Source organism: Loxodonta africana, chromosome 17 (assembly GCF_030014295.1).
Source record: "Loxodonta africana isolate mLoxAfr1 chromosome 17, mLoxAfr1.hap2, whole genome shotgun sequence".
Classification (NCBI taxonomy): domain Eukaryota; kingdom Metazoa; phylum Chordata; class Mammalia; order Proboscidea; family Elephantidae; genus Loxodonta; species Loxodonta africana.
The window spans coordinates 81454449-81471703 of record NC_087358.1 but is presented as its reverse complement, the minus strand read 5'-3'; the positions used below and the strand labels follow the sequence as shown (position 1 = coordinate 81471703).

The following is a 17255-nucleotide window of genomic DNA, read 5'->3' as shown; positions in this document are numbered from 1 at the left end:
CAGGTAGCTAACAGATACATGAGGAAATGTTCACAACCATTAGCCATTAGAGAAGTGCAGATCAAAAGTACAATGAGATTTCATCTCACTCCAACAAGGCTGGCATTAATTCAAAAAACACAAAATAATCAATGTGGTTGTACCATTTGGCATTCCCACCAGCAGTGTACTGCTGGTGGGAATGCCAAATGGTACAACCACTTTGGAAATCTATTTGGCGCTTCCTTCAAAAGCTAGAAATAGAACTACCATACGATCCAGCAATCCCACTCCTCGGAATATATCCTAAAGAAATAAGAGCCTTTACAAGAACAGATATATGCACACCCATGTTTATTGCAGCACTGTTCACAATAGCAAAAAGATGGAAGCAACCAAGGTGCCCATCAATGGATGAATGGTTAAATAAATTATGGTATATTCACACAATGGAATACTATGCAACGATAAGGAATAGTGGGGAATCTGTGAAACATTTTATAACATGGAGGAACCTGGAAGGCATTATGCTGAGTGAAATTAGTCAGTTGCAAAAGGACAGATATTGTATAAGACCACTATTAGAAGAACTTGGGAAATAGTTTAAACTGAGAAGAAAACATTCTTTGGTGGTTCTGAGAGGGGAGAGGGAGGGAGGGTGGCAAACAGGCATTCACTAATTAGCTGGCAGATAAGAACTACTTTAGGTGAAGGGAAAGACAACACAGAAAACAGGGAGGTCAGCACAACTGGACTAAACCAAAAGCAAAGAAGTTTCCTGAATAAACTGAATGCTTTGAAGGCCAGTGTAGCAGGGGCAGGAGTTTGGGGACCATGGTTTCAGGGGATATCTAAGTCAATTGGCATAATAAAATCTATTAAGAAAACATTCTGCATCCCACTTTGAAGAGTGGCTTCTGGGTCTTAAACGCTTGCAAGCGGCCATCTAAGGTGCATCAATTGGTCTCAACCCACCCGGATCAAAGGAGAATGAAGAACACCAAGGACACAAGGTAATTACGAACCCAAGAGACAGAAAGGACCAGACGAACCAGAGACTACATCATCCTGAGACCAGAAGAACTAGATGGTGCCCGGCTACAATGGATGACTGCCCTGACAGGGAACACAACAGAGAACCCCTGAGGGAACAGGAGAGCAGTGGGATGCAGACCCCAAATTCTCATAAAAAGACCAGACTTAATGGTCTGACTGAGACTGGAAGGATCCCAGTGGTCATGGCCCCCAGACCTTCTGTTGGCCCAGGACAGGAACCATTCCCGAAGCCAACTCTTCAGACACGGATTGGAGTGTACAGTGGGTTGGAGAGGGATGCTGGTGAGGAGTTAGCTTCTTGGATGGGGGGACACTTGAGACTATGTTGGCATCTCCTGCCTGGAGGGTAGATGAGAGGGTAGAGGGGTTTAGAAGCTGATGAAATGGACACGAAAACAGAGAGTGGAGGGAGAGAGCGGGCTGTCTCATTAGGGGGAGAGTATGGAGTATGTAGCAAGGTGTATGTAAGTTTTTATGTGGCAGACTGACTTGATTTGTAAACTTTCAGTTAAGCACAATAAAAATTATATAAAAAGAAAGTGCCCATCTTATCATCTAGATATTTTTTGTTGGGCACTAAAAAATGCCATTGTTAGCATACTGTGGAAGAAATTAAATTAGCCTTGAGGACACGTTAATCTTATACACTCTCTGCCCATGAGAACACCAAAATCCTTAAAACTTTAAGAATTGTACAAACATTTCAGATTTTTTATAAGCAATAGAGTATTATTTTACTGCTGTAGTCAATGAACCACTTTTTTTTTCCTGGCACATCCTTCAGAAACCGGATAAACTGTATTACTGTAAATATTAGATGATATCCATGGAGAATAAATAACTTAGCTTAAATCTGTAAAACGGTATTTCTCTTAAAAAAAAAAAAAACTAGTGCCAGGGTTGGTTACTGAGAAGCAGCCACATGGCCACATGAGCTGGAAAATCACATCTCTGGGCACATGACATTCCTTTTAATGACAGAGAAAGACTGGATGTGGGTGGTCACCTAGCAGTCAAATAGCCACCACCGCCATCAAAATTTCAACAGCAGTTTAACAATTATTCAGACCAAAAGGTCGGCAGTTCAAATCCACCAGCCGCTCCTTGGAAACCTTATGGGGCAGTTCTACTCTGCCCTATAGGGTCACTATGAGTTGGAATCAACACAGTAGCAACAGGTTTGGTTCTTTTTTTTGTGGGGGGACGGTTCTTGAGCTTGGCACAGAGCCCATCTGAGACCTGTGTTCCTAGGGCAGGTTTTTATCATTATTCGTTAATATTTATTCATTGTCTATTTAGTGGGGATCACGATAATTAAGCTTTTGTTAATAAGGTAATATACCTCTTTGAAAGTAATTTTAAAAAAAGACAAACTAGTGTCATCAAGCTGACTATGACTTGTGTGTCAGAGGAACCCTGGCAGTGCAGTGGTTAAGAACTCAGCTGCTAAAACAAAAGATCGGCAGTTCAGATTCACCAGCCACTCCTTGGAAACTCTATGGGGCAGTTCTATTCTGTCCTGTAGGGTCATTACGAATCAGAATTGAGCTGACAGCAAAAGGTTTGGTTTTTTGGGTTTACTTGTGTCAGAGTAGAAATGTGCTCCATAGGATTTCCAATGGCTGCTTTTTCAGCAGATTGCCAGGCCTTTCTTTTGAGGCACCTCTGAGTGAACTTAAATCACCAACCTCTCAGTTAGTAGCCAAGTATGTTAACCACTGCATCACCCAGTAGGTAACAAAGTATAGTCAACTTTTTTCTCACTGTTGTAAAGTCAGCTCAGGATAGCTTGGATGTCATATTTTAACCTTGATATCACAAACACACGCTTTCTCTCTCTCAAAATAAATGCAGTTGGGCCAAAACATGGGGAATTGAACAGACGGCACGGTAGGACCAGTGCATCGTGACCACACTGTACAGAGGAAAGAACATGTTTTTCAAAAATTTACCCTATTTGTAACTCAGAATTTCTCCTATGATAATACACAAGTAATGTTTATGGCGTTTACTCCAAAATTTATTAATTTCCATAGTTCCAGCCTGTGATTCCTTATGGCAAACATAGTATATGACCTTTTAGTTTTTCTCTTTCCCACACTGGTCTTCTAAGAACTACAAATCTAGAGAAGAACAAATGGTCATTTGCCTGGTACAGCCAAAATGTGTTTTCTTATCTTTCCTTGTGCTTAGAGGAGCTACAAGAATTAGAGATTATTTCTAAAACAGCTCTTAAAGTATCCTCTGGGAAGCTACCCTGAAGTACTTCTCAATCCTTTCATTTATTCTGTGGTTTATTCAACAAATACCTACTGAAACTCTACTAGTAGGTGCTCAAAGTATAAAATAGCTTTCTGAGATTCGAAGTCTCTATTACCTAGGAGTAAGAAGAGCTCTAAGTCAGGACACAATCCCGTTAAACTGCTTCCAAATATTTAGATTCTTAAAAAAGTGACAAAGGACATTTGGCGGGGGGCAGGGGAGGGAAGCTTTACTGTATTACTTACAGGGGAGGGGATGCTGCCTTGTTCTATTTTGTTTTTATTTTAAACACAGATAGCAACAGAGTCATTTCATAGAGTGCCTACAACTCTGGGCTAGTCCAGAAGCAAGGAATTTTCTTCATAATGCAGGGCTAGAGAGACCAGAGTCAGGCCTAACTCTCTGTAACTTCCCCCCTGAACCAGGGTACACGCACAGACGGTTCCTCTGATCCCGAGAGCAGAGATGGATAGACTCTGGGCTGTGGCCTTGAGCTGCTCCAACTTGCTAGATTTTTCTCCAGGTGGAAATCTCTTAAAATGTAGGCAGGGTTTAACTGAAGAAATGACATCAGTTAAAGTCCTAATTATTAACCAGTTGCTGTTGAGTTGGAATCATGGTGACCCCATGTGTGTCAGAGTAGAGCTGCACTCCATAGGGTTTTCAAAGGCTGATTTTTTGGAAATAGATCACCAGGTCTTTCTTCCATGGTGCCTCTGGGTGGACTCAAGCCTTTCAATTAGCAGCCAAGACCACAAAACATTTGTACTATCCAGGGACTCTGTCCTAATATTCCCCAAAAACCAAACCCACTGCCGTCGAGTCAATTCTGACTCATAGCGACCCTAAAGGACAGAGTAGAACTGTCCCATAGAATTTCCACGAAGTGCCTGGTGGATTCAAACTGCCAACCTTTTGGTTAGTAGCTGTAGCTCTTAACCACTACACTACCAGGGTTATCATCTGTCATGGATTGAATTGTGCCCCTTGTGTCCCCCAAAAATATGTGTCAACTTGGTTAGGCCATGATTCCCAGTATTGTATCCTCCATTTTGTGACTGATATAATTTTCCTATATGTTGTAAATCCTAATCTCTGCCTGCAGTTAATGAGGCAAGCTTGGGTTATGCTGAAGAGGATTAGGGTGGGATGTAACAGCCTTGCTCAGGTCACATCCCTGATCCAATATAAAAGGAGTTTCCCTGGGGTGTGGCCTGCACCACCTTTTATCTTACAAGAGAGAAAATGAAAAGGAAGCAAGCAGAGAAGGATCTCATACCACCAAGAAAGCAGTGCTGGGAGCAGAGTGTGTCCTTTTGACCTGGGGTTCTTGCACAGTGAAGCTCCTAGGCCAGGAAAAGGCTGATGAAAAGGATCTTCCTCCAGAGTTGCCAGAGAAACCGTTCCCCTGGGGCTGATGCCCTGAATTTGGACTTGTAGCCTAGTAGACTGTGAAAGAACAAACTTAGTTAGTTAAAGCCATCCCCTCATGCTATTTCTGTTATAGCAGCTCTAGATGACTAAGACACTGTCCTAATGTCACTGTACTGTAAACTCATCCACTCCTTCCTTTCCACTTGGTATGTGCTAGCTGTGCAAGCAAGTTATTTCTTTAGGTCTGCAGTCTGGATCCTCAATGTTGAGAAAGAATTCCAGAAACTAAAAGCAAAACAAAACAAAAAAACTGTATCTGTACTAGAGTATAAGTGAGTTCATCCATGGTATTAAGTTCTGTACATTCTCAAGGCAGAAAAACACATATCTAGAATAAATGAAATAGACTGCAAGACCATATTAGGCATATTTTTGTCATCAATGATGATAATATTGTGTGTAAATACACACGTGCACATAAGCACATACACTGTACATATATGTATACGTATATATGTATTATTGTGTGATTAATCTTGTATGCACTGACTCGAAAAATAAAACTGGTGAGAAGTTTTATGCCTGTTGTAGCCAGCCAGGTCAGACGAACTTAAGGAAAGTGTCTTACAAAGTTATAGCTGATGGCTCATTAACCAGGAGGATATCCACGAATGACATCAATCATTGTGAAGAACAAAAATTCTTCCTGTGTAGACTTAATCACTGAATCTAGACTAACAAGTGAATACTTAAGTGGTAAGAAGATATGATGGATTGAATTGTGTATCCCCAAATATCTGTCAACTTGGCTAGGTCATGATTACCTTATATGATTGTTTACCATTTTATCTTATGATGTGATTTCCCTATATGCTGTAAATTCTATCACTATGATGTAATAAAATGGGTTATGGGCAGTTATACTGATGAAGTCTACAAGATTAGGTAGTGTCTTAAGCCAATATCTTTTGAGATATAAGAAAGAGAAGTGAGCAGAGAGACATGGGGACCTCATACCACCAAGAAAGCAGTGCCGGGAGCAGAGCACATTCTTTGGACCTGAGGTTCCTGAGCTGAGATGATGCCAGACCAAGTGAAGACTGATGATGATGACCTTCCCCCAGAACTGACAGAGACAGAAAGCCTTCCCCTGGAGCTGGAGCCCCGAATTTGGACTTGTAGTCTACTAGACTGTGAGAGAATAAATTTCTCTTTGTTAAAGCCATCCACTTGTGGTATTTCTGTTATAGTAGCACTAGATGACCAAGATAGAAGAAGTCATGTAATACAGCAAAAGCAGGAAGGGATGGACTAGCATACAGAAGCACTAGGAACTGTAAAGAAAATACCAGAAAAGACATTCTGAACATTAAAATTAATGACAAGATTACTTAAACTAAACTTATTAAAATTATTTGTTCTTACTATTAAGTCTTAGATGTAAGGCAGGGTCTAAAAAGGTCACATTTAGACAAAATCAATGGATACTTTCCATCAAGTAGTCTGCTTACATAAAGTTTGCTTATTAATCAGTCCTTTCAGCCTTGAAATTGACGTCAAGTTCAAATATATCAATAACAACATTAAATATGAATAGATTAATTAAAAAATTCAATCAAAAGACAGACACTGTCAGACTGGATAAAAAAACATTACCTAGCTATATGTTGGCTACAAGAGACACACTTTAGATTCAAAGACACAAAGAGACTAAAAGTAAAAGGATGGAAAAGATATTAATGTAAACAGGAACTAGAGGAAAGCTGGAGTGCCTGTACTAATATCAGACAAAAAACACTAAAACAAAAAATGCTATTAAAAATAAAGAGACACTTTATAATATTAAAAGGGTCAATCCATCAAGAATATATAACAAATATAAATGTACACGCACCTAACAAAGTACAAAAAAAAAAAAAGCAGAAATGAAGTGAGAGGAGTTGGATTCGAGTTGGCAGCTTAGTCAGACACACCATGCCATCCCTGAACTGGAACTAAGGATGGAAAGTACAGGAAGGAGGATGAGTGCTTCAGAGATCCTGGCATACACAGAGCACGGAGGAAATCAGGACCCAGAGAGAGGACAACTCTCTAGCAGCGGTACCTGACCAGTAGGGCAGGTGGCAGACATAGAGCAACAGACGAGCCCCCTTCTTTTTTTTTTCCTTTTTGTCTCCTGCTCCCTGGCCAACTGCCCTACCCACCCCCACTGGCAAGAGAGCCTGTGTGACCTCCGGCCACCCATCCCGCCCCCCACCAGAGAGAGTGCTGGTGTAACCTCTGGCCAACTGCCCCACACTCCCCTGTCAGAGAAAGCCTGCATGACCCCGGCGATCCCCTCCATCCCTCCCTTACTGTAGAGAGCACCTGCAAGCCCAACAGCTACCAGCTCCACCCATCTCTCACCAGAGGGAGTACCTCTGTGTGCCCAGCCACCCACCTGTCCCATACTTTCCGGCTGCCCACCCTGCTCCTTGCATGCCACCCACCCGCCCAGCAAGCACCTGTGAGCATTCCTGTACCACTAGATAGCACCCATCCAGCACATCCTCAGCCATCTCACACATACAGTGAACAGTAATAACGGCTCACCCCGCCCACTGCTGCCCCGTCCACCTGGGGGCAGGTAGAGAATGGCCTCATGTCACCAGACAAGCAATCACTGAAGCACACGCAACCTCCCCACACTGATATATCAAAACAAAACAAAATCATAAACAAATAAAATAACTTTAAATGCCTCAGAGACAGCAGATAATATCAAATCATATAAAGAAACAAGAGAAGAGGTTCAACCAAGTGACCAAAATCAAGGGGCAGAAAAACCTTCCTGAGAAAGAGACGGTAATGGTACCACCTGATAAGGAATTCAAAAGGCTTATATATAGGGTCCTCAAAGAGATCAAGGAAAACACAGGCAAAATCAAAGAAAAAAACGGACAAAACAAATTAAATGGACAACTAGAAATCATACAAAAACAGCAACTAGAAATCCTAAAGATTAACAATATCAGAAATAAATAACTCAATCAAAGGACACAGAAGTTGAATTGAAACAATGGAAGAAAGAACTAGTGGAACGGAGAAGAAATCTCTTGATTCCAAATCGTTTGAGGAATAATCAGAAAAAAGAACTAAAAAAAAAAAAGAAGGAAAAAGCCTAAGAGTTATGTGGGACACCATGAAACAGGAATGATTTATGTGTGATTGGAATCCCAGATCAAGAGTAGATCAAAAAAGAAAAAAAAAAGGCACCTAGAGATTTCTGAAGACATGCTGGAAGAAAACTTCCCCAATGTCATGAAAGACAAGTACATTTCCATCCAAGACGCTTAACAAATGCCACACAGGACAGACCCAAAAAGAAAGTCTCCAAGACATGCCATAATCAAACTCTTCAAGTCCAAAGATAAAGAGAGAATTCTGAGAGCAGCTTGGGAAAAATGAAATATCACCTACAAAGACACTCCAATAAGACTAAGCTCTAACTGCTCAGTAGAAACCATGCAGGCAAGAAGGCAATGGGACGGATATATACAAAACCCTGAAAGAACAGAACTGCCAAACAAGAATCATATAACCAGCAAAACTGTCTCTCAAATACAATGGTGAAATTAGGACATTCTCAAATAAACAGAAAATAAGGGAATTTGTGAACACCAGACCACCCTCACAAGAAACGTTAAGGGGAGTCCTTTGGATAGACAAAAAACAGGATCAGACAACAACATGAGAGTAAGCATAAAGAAGATGTCAACACAGAGAAATCTCAAAAGTAAAATAAAGCTACAGAGGTGAAAACAAGGAACCAAAGATGTCAATCTGTAAGCGACAATAACTTCAAAACAAAAAGGGGGCATAAATGGTATAGACACAGAACTTACATATAGAGAGGAGGCTGTGATATCAAGAAGTAACAGACTGTTTTAAACTTACAAAGATAAAGGTAAATGTCCGAGTAACCAAAAAGTTAATAAATCTACTCATGAAAATAAAGAAGAAAATAAAAGGCTCAGTAAACACAAAATCAACAATAATGAAGGACACACAAAGAAAATCCATGAACAACAGAAAAAACAAAATGTCAACACCACAACAAAAAGCATAAAGAAATGACAACGGTAAATTCATACCTATTGATAATCATACTGAATGTAAATGGTTTAAATGCACCAGTCAAGAGACAGAGAGTGGCAGAATAGATAAAAAACCTGACCCAACAATATGTTGCCTACAAGAGACACACTTGAGACATGAAGACATACATAGGTTAAAAATCAAAGGAAGGAAAAAATATATCATACAAACAGTAACCAAAAAAGAGCAAGAGTGGCAATATTAATCTCTTATAAAACAGACTTTAAATCAAAATCCATCATAAGAGAGATAAGAAGGAGCATCATATAATGATTAAAGGAACACTCCACCATGAGGATATAACCATAATAAATACCCACGCACCATATGACAGATCCAAAATACATAAAACAAACTAACAGTATTGAAAAGAGAAACTGACAGTTCCATAATAATAGTAAGAGACCTTAACACACCACTTTTGATGATGGACAGAACAGAAAGAAACTAAACAAAGATATCGAAGATCTGAATAACACAATCAATTTGACTTCACAGACATACACAGAACATTGCACGCAAGAGCAGCACAGTACACATTCTTCTCCAATATACATGGATCATTTTCCAGAATAGACCATATTTTAGGCCACAAAGCAAGCCTCAATAAATTCAAAAACACAGAAATAATACATACCACCTTCTCTGACCACAATGCTATAAAAACAGAAATCAATAACAGGAAGAACAGGGAAAAAGATTGACTACACAGAAACTGAGTAACACCTTGCTTAAAAACCACTGGGTAATAAATGAAATTAATAAATTCCTGGAATCAAATGAGAATGAAAACACAACATGCTAAAATCTGTGGAACACAGCAAAAGCAGTGCTCCAAATTCACAGCAATAAATGCACAAATCAAAAAAACGAAAAAAGAGAGTGGGCCAAAATCAACAGCTTAAACCTACCACTTGAACACACAGAAAAAGAGCAGAAAAGAAGCCAACAGTCACCAGAAAAAAGGAATAAGAAAGATTAGAGTAGAAATAAATGAAACAGGAAAACAATACAATCAACAAGACTAGAAGCTGGTTCTTTGAGAGGATCAATAGACAAACCATTGGCCAAATGGACAAAGGAAAAGAATGAGAAGATGCAAACAACCAATATAACAAATCAGACAGGTGACACTGCAACAGAAGCTGAGATAAAAAGGATCATTACAGAATACCATGAAAAACTGTACTCCAAAAAATTTGAAAACCTAGAAGAAATGGACAAATTTTTAGAATCACACTACCTACTTGCCTTAGTTATCTTGTGCTGCTAAAGCAGAAATGCCACAAGCGGAGGGTTTTAACAAACAGAAATTTATTCTCTCACAGTTTAGGTGGCTAGAAGTCCACATTCAGGGTACTAATTACAGGGGAAGGCTTTCTCTGTCAGCTTTGGGGAAAGGTCCTTGTCATGAATCTTCCACTGGTCTAGGAGTTTCTCAGTGCAGGGATCCTGGGTCCAAAGGACATGTTCCACTTCTGGCTCTTGCTTGGTGGTAATGAGGTCCCCCTCCTCTCTGCTCACTTCTCTTTTTTATATCTAAAAAGAGACTGACTCAAGATTCAACCTAATCCTGTAGATTGTATCCTGCCTCATTAACATCACAGATTTACAAAACTTAGGAAATTACATCATATCACAAAGTGGAGGATGACTGCACAATACTGGGAATCATGATCTAGCCAAATTGACATGTATTTTGGCGGGACGCAATGTAATCCATGATACTACCTAAACTAACACAAGCCTAAGTAGAAAATTTACACAGACACATAACAAAACAAGAAATTGAAGAGATCATAACAAAAATCCCAACAACAAAAAAAGCCCTGGCCCAGACGGCTTCACTGGAGAATTCTACCAAACACTCAGAGAAGAGTTGACACCAATCCTACTCAAACTGTACCAGAGCATAGAAAAGGAAGAAATACTCCCAAATTCATTTTATGAAGCCGGCCAGCATAAACCTGATACCAAAGCCAGGCAAAGACACTACTAAAAAAGAAAATTATAGACCAATATCCCTAATGGACTGTATGAAAAATGCAGTATCAGTATTGGAGGAAGACTCATTAACAACCTGCATTATGCAGATAACACAACTTTGCTTGCTGAAAGTGAAGAGGATTTGAAGCATTTACTGATGAAGATCAAAGACCACAGCCTTCAGCATGGATTATACCTCAACATAAAGAAAACGAAAACCCTCACAACTGAACCAATAAGCAACATCATGATAAATAGAGAAAAGACTGAAGTTGTCAAGGATTTCATTTTACTTGGATCCACAATCAACACCCGTGGAAGCAATAACCAAGAAATCAAACAACGTGCTGCACTGGGCAAATCTGCTGCAAAAGACCAGAGGTGTTACTTTTAGGACTAAGGTGTACCTGATCCTAGCCATGATATTTTCAATCACCTCATATGCATGTGAAAGCTGAATAATGAATAAGGAGGACTGAAGAACGGCTTTGAATTATGGTGTTGGTGAAGAATATTGAATATAATACAGAATGCCAAACAATGAACAAATCTGTCTTGGAAGAAGTACAGCCAGAATGTTCCTTAGAAGCAAATATGGCAAGACACTGTCTCACATACTTTGGACATGTTATCAGGAGGGACCAGTCCCTGGAGAAGGACATCATGCTTGGTGAAGCAGATGGTCAGTGAAAAAGAGGAAGACCCTCAACAAAATGGATTGACACGGTGGCTGCAACAATGGGCTCAAGCATGACAATAATTATGAGGATGGTGCAGGACCGGGCAGTATTCGTTCTGTTGCACGTAGGGTCGTAATGAGTTGGAACTGACTCAATGGTACCTAACAACCACAACAACAATTCCTCATGAATATAGATGCAAAGATTTTCAACAAAATCTTAGCCAAGAGAACTCAACAGCATATCAAAAAACAATACATCATGACTAAGTGGGATTCATTCCAGGTATGCAAGGATAGTTCAACATCAGAAAATCAATCAATGTAATTCACCACATAAATAAAAGAATCACATGATCATCTCAATGCAGAAAAGGCATCTGATAAAGTCCAACACCCGTTCTTGATAAAAACTGTTAGTAAAACAGGAATAGAACAGAAATTCCTGAACATAATTAAGGTATATATACAAAGCTGACAGCCGACATTATTTTCCACAGAGAGAGACTGGAAGCATTCTCCTTGAGAACAGGAACTAGACAAAGATGTCCTTTTTCACCACTTTTGCTCAATATTGTATTGGAAGTCCTGGCTACAGCAATAAGGCAAGATAGGGAAATAAAAGGCATCCAAATTGTAAAAAAGAAGTAAAACTATCCCTATTTGCAGATGAAATGATCCTACACATAGAAAATCCCAGAGACTCCACAATAAAGCTACTGAAACTAATAGAAGGAGTTAGCAAAGTGGTGAGGGTATAAGATCAGTTGGATTCCTGTACACAAACCAAGAAAACTCCAAAAAGGAAATCAGGAAAATAATACCATTTACAATAGTCCCCCAAAAGATATAATATTTGGAAACAAAACTAACTAGGGATGTAAAAGACTTATATAAAGAAAATCACAAAACGCTACTGCAAGAAATCAAAAGAGACCTGCATAAACGGAAAAACATACCATGTTCGTGGATAGGAACACTTAATATTGTGAAAATGACTATACCACTCAAAGTGAAGAGCCCTGTTTAAGAGCTCAGGCTGCTAATCAAAAGGTTGGCAGTTCGAATCTATCAGGTGCTCCTTGGAAACCCTATGGGGCAGTTCTACTCTGTGCTATAGGGTTGCTATGAATCAGAATCTACTTGATGGCACACCACCACAACAATAACACCCAAAGTGATCTACAGATACAATTCAATCCCAATCCAAATTCCAACAGTCTGTAACAAGATGGAAAAAATAATGACAAACTTGATATAGAAAGAAAAGAGTCCCCAGATAAGTAAAGCATTACTGAAGAAGAACAAAGTAGGTGGCCTTATACTTTCCAATCTCAGAACCTACTATACAGCTATGGTAGTCAAAAAAGCCTGGGAGTTGGTCTATGTGTCTGGGACAACAACAGACACATAGAGCAATGGAACAGAATTGAGAACACAGAAGTAAATCCATCCACCTATGAAGAGTTAATCTTGGACAAAGAAAGGGTCAAAATCCATTAAAGGGGGAAGAGTTTCTTTAACAAATGGTGCTGGCAAAAGTGGAAATCTATTTGCAGAAAAATGAAACAGGATCCAAACCTCACACTATACACAAAAACTAACTGAAGATGGATCAAAAACTTAAACCTAAGACCATAAAGATCATAGAAGAAAAATTAGGGCAAACCTAAGAGCCCCAATTTATGGCATAAACAGACTATCAAACATAACTAAAAAAGCACAAACACAAGAAAATAAACTAGATGACTGGAATGTCTTGAAAATCAAATGCTTACACTCCTCAAAAAGCTTTTCCAAAAGACTAAAAAGAGAACCCACAGACTGGGAACAACTTTTTGGCTATGATGAATCTGACAAGGGTCTAATCTCTAAAATTAACAGGAAACTCCAGCAACAAAAAGACAGACAACTCAACTAAAAAACGTGCAAATGACATGAACAGCCATTTCACCAAACATGACATCCAGGCATCCAAAACATACATGAAGAGATGCTTGTGATTATCAGAGATACGGAAGTCAAAGCTACAATGAGATACCATCTCACACAGGTAATAATGGCACTGATCAAAAAAACAGAAAACAACAAATGCTGGAGAGGTTGTGGGGTGACTGGAATGCTCATACACATGTAAAATGATACAGCACTATGCAAAATGATACAGCACATCCTCAAAAAGCTGGAAACAGAAATACCATGTGGTACAGCAATTTCACTCCTAGGTATATTATCTAAGAGAAATAGGAGCTGTGACACCAATAGACATACACACACCCATGTTCACTGCCGCGTTATTTACAACAGCAAAAATCTGGGAACAGCCTATGTGTCCATCAGCAAATAAACAGATAAACAAACGAACTGTGGTACACACACATAATGGAAAAATATGCAATGTTAAAGAACAATGACGAATTTGTGAAACATTCCGCAACATGCATGAACGTGGAGGACATTATACTGACTGAAACAAGTCAATCAAAAAAGGACAAATAGTATGTGAGACCACTATTATAAAAAGTCAAGAAAAGGTTTTCACACAGACAGAAACATTCCTTGATAGTTACCAGGGGCGGGGGGAGAAGGCGAGGGAAAATCACTACCAACATAGACACATATTAACTTTGGTAAAGGGAGAGATAATATACAATATGGGGGAAGTCAGCACAACATAATCAAGTTAAAGGGAGACACTGAAAGGTATGCAAGAGTAAAAGGGAACAACAATAAATTCTAACACATATACAACCCTGCAACAACAGTAATAAAAATAATGCATGAGAGAATATAGGTAGATATGTAAGCTGAACAAGGGCAGGAGGGCATATGGAAGTACACTCACATACATATATATGTGTACATACTGCAAGTAAACCCACCTCTGCAATAGTGCACACAGGAGACATAGTCATAAAAACTACTTAGCCACAACCATATACCTCTTGGGACTAAGATACTGGACTTAAGGGCTAGGGATCATCTAGGTCAAACTGGCAATATCATAATCCATACCTTGGTAAGAAGCAACTAAGGTCTTAAAACTCTGCGAGTGGCCATGTAAGATACAAAAATTGGTCTCTTCCCATTTTGAGCAAAGAAGAGTGAAGAAAACTAAAGACTCAAGGGAACAATTAGTCCAAAGAACTAAGGGACCACATGAACCATGGCCTCCACTAGCCTGAGACCAGAAGAACTAGATGGTACCCAGCTACCACTCACTACAAACTGCTCTGACAATAATAGGTCATGGACAAAGGGGGCGGGAAATGTAGAACAAAATTCAAACTCATGAATAAGACCAAACTTACTATGATCCTTAGATACCCTTCAAATTTGGAACTGAAATCACTCAGAGATCATATTATAGCCATACCACAGACAGACCTATATAACAAACAATAACGCCAATGAGGAATGTACACCTCAGAACAATAAACTGCATGAAACCTACAGGCCAGCATTTGTTCAAATGCAAAGTTTAGATGGAAGGTAGAGGCAGGAAAGCTGGGAACCTGGGGAGGTAGCAGGGAGAGTGCTAACACGTTCAGGGGTTTGCAATCAGCGTCTCAGAACAAGCTGTGTATCAACTGTTGACTGGAAAACTGACTTCCTCTGTGAATTTTCACCTAAACCACAATAAAATGTTCACAATAAGTAAAAAATAAATAAAGGTAAGCCACACACACACAGAAATGAAGGGAGAAACATACCATTCAACAATTATAGCTGGACATTTCAATACTCCATTTTCAATAACAGCTAGAAACCTGGGGACAGAGGACCTGAATGGCACTATAAAACAAGCAGACCTAACAGACATCTATAGAACAACATACCCAATAAGAACAGACTATACATTTTTCTCAAAGGCATAATTAACATTCTCCAGGACAGACCATACGTTAGGTCATAAAGAAAACCTCAATAAATTTAAAAGATTCAAAAAATATAAAGTATGATTTCTGTGATCATTAAGGTTGTGGGTCAACTTGTCTGGGCCATGATTCTCAGTGGTTTGGCAGTTATGATGTAGTCTGGCAGTTGTGATTACTTTCATGATGAGGTCTGATATACATGTGATCAACTCTACAATGGAATTTTCTGTGAGTAGCCAATCAGCTGAAAGGGAGTTGCCTTGGGAATGTGGCCTGAATCCAATATAGGTGGACTTTCTGGCAAGGCTCCTGAGTTTTGCTCACTCTGGGTCCCACAGTTGCCTCCTGTTCATGTGACCTTTGGTTCTTGGGATTTGTGCTAGCAGCTTACCTGCCATCTCGCCATTCATCATTCTTCGCAGCCTGTGAGCAAGAGCCCTGCTGCGTGACCTGCGAATCTTGGGTTCGCCAGCCCCTGTGGCCATGTGAATCAGGAGAAGCCCCCAGTGTGACCCATAGACTTGGGCTGGTGGTAGCATTCTTGACGCGGTTTCATCAGGGAGAGACAGCAAAGCCACACAAACTACTCACGCCTCTGGAACCAGAGAAGAACGGCACTCTCGGCAAAAGACAAGTACTTGCATTTATTTTACCATGCCCCCAGCTCCCAAGACGGCTTCAGTGGCTATTGATTTTCCTGGGCCTGAGAGAGGTTCTGCTGCATAACCTGAGCCATTCTCCCGGCCATTGAGAAGGAATAAATTCACGAGGGGGGAAAAGATAATCTGCCAGCTCCACCAAGCTGGGATGCTCAGGACAGAAGCGGCTCCTGTCCAGACATAAACGGTCTGTGGACTTTGAGCCTCTGTGGGCCCATTTCAGGAGAATAGGCCCTTACTGGCAGACTGCAACTGTTTCAGCTGTGCGGTGGAGAGGTGGGTGCTTGATGTTAGATACCGCTATGCGTACTAAACAGGGTCCTCACCTACCCACATCAGGGGACTAAAGACTACTGGCTCCATCCACATCACCTATCCACCCGTGACAGGAGTCCAAGGATAAGTGGTACCTCTTAGTCCTTACAACAAAAAGGATTGGATGCCCATGGCCCGTCTGCAGAACCCACCCACCTGCTCACTCTAGGGGACAGGGACACGCTTTCCTCACAGACAACTCAGGGGACGGTTATCAGCCCACTGCCTTGTTCAGAGTGTGACCCCGATGCAACCAAATACCTGTAATGACACTAATCACCCCGACCCTCTAAGACTGAAGGACAAAGCCTGTACCACACACTTGATGACCAACTACCTAGACACATGAGCTGAATCCACACAAGAAAAGTGAATGGACTCCTAAGCTCATATACCTGGTAACAGCTCTAGCCATCTGATGACAGTGCATTAGAGCTTAGAAGGCAAAAATAATCAAGCTAGCTCACTTAAGCAGCCTATCTGGGCATATCAAAACAAAACAAAACAAGAAGCTAGGATACAGTAAGCAAACATAAGATAAATTAACACAATAACTTATAGATGGCTGGGAGACAACAGTCAATATCAAATCACATAAAGAAGCAGACCATGATCGCTTCAACAAGCTGTCCGAACACAGAATCAAGGAATCTTCTGATTGAAGGTGGCTTCCTGGAATTACCAGATGCAGAACACAAAAGATTAATATACAGAACTTTTCAAGGCGTGAGGAAGGAGATCAGGCAAAATGTAGAACAAGCCAAGGAATGCACAGATAAAGCTGTTGAAGAAATAAAAAAGGTTATTCAAGAACATAATAAAAATTTTAAAAGCTACAAGAATCCATAGAGAGACAGCAGTCAGAAAGTCAGAAGATTAACAATAAAATTACAGAAGTAGACAACAATAAAAAGTCAGTGGAGCAGAGCT

General features: G+C 40.2%; 1 protein-coding gene across 6 annotated transcripts in view; it reads right to left on the bottom strand.

The window, feature by feature from the left end:
• SMAD9 (SMAD family member 9) overlaps positions 1–17255 on the bottom strand; it is a 201996-nt gene that overhangs the window by 143265 nt on the left and 41476 nt on the right. For 2 of the 6 annotated variants that reach the window (XM_064270246.1, XM_064270247.1), the window contains one exon: positions 4577–4746. The exons of the other annotated variants lie outside the window; for them this stretch is intronic. The gene's annotated coding sequence lies outside the window, so the exon portion shown is untranslated. The remainder of the gene's footprint in view (positions 1–4576; positions 4747–17255) is intronic. 6 annotated transcript variants of the gene reach the window in all.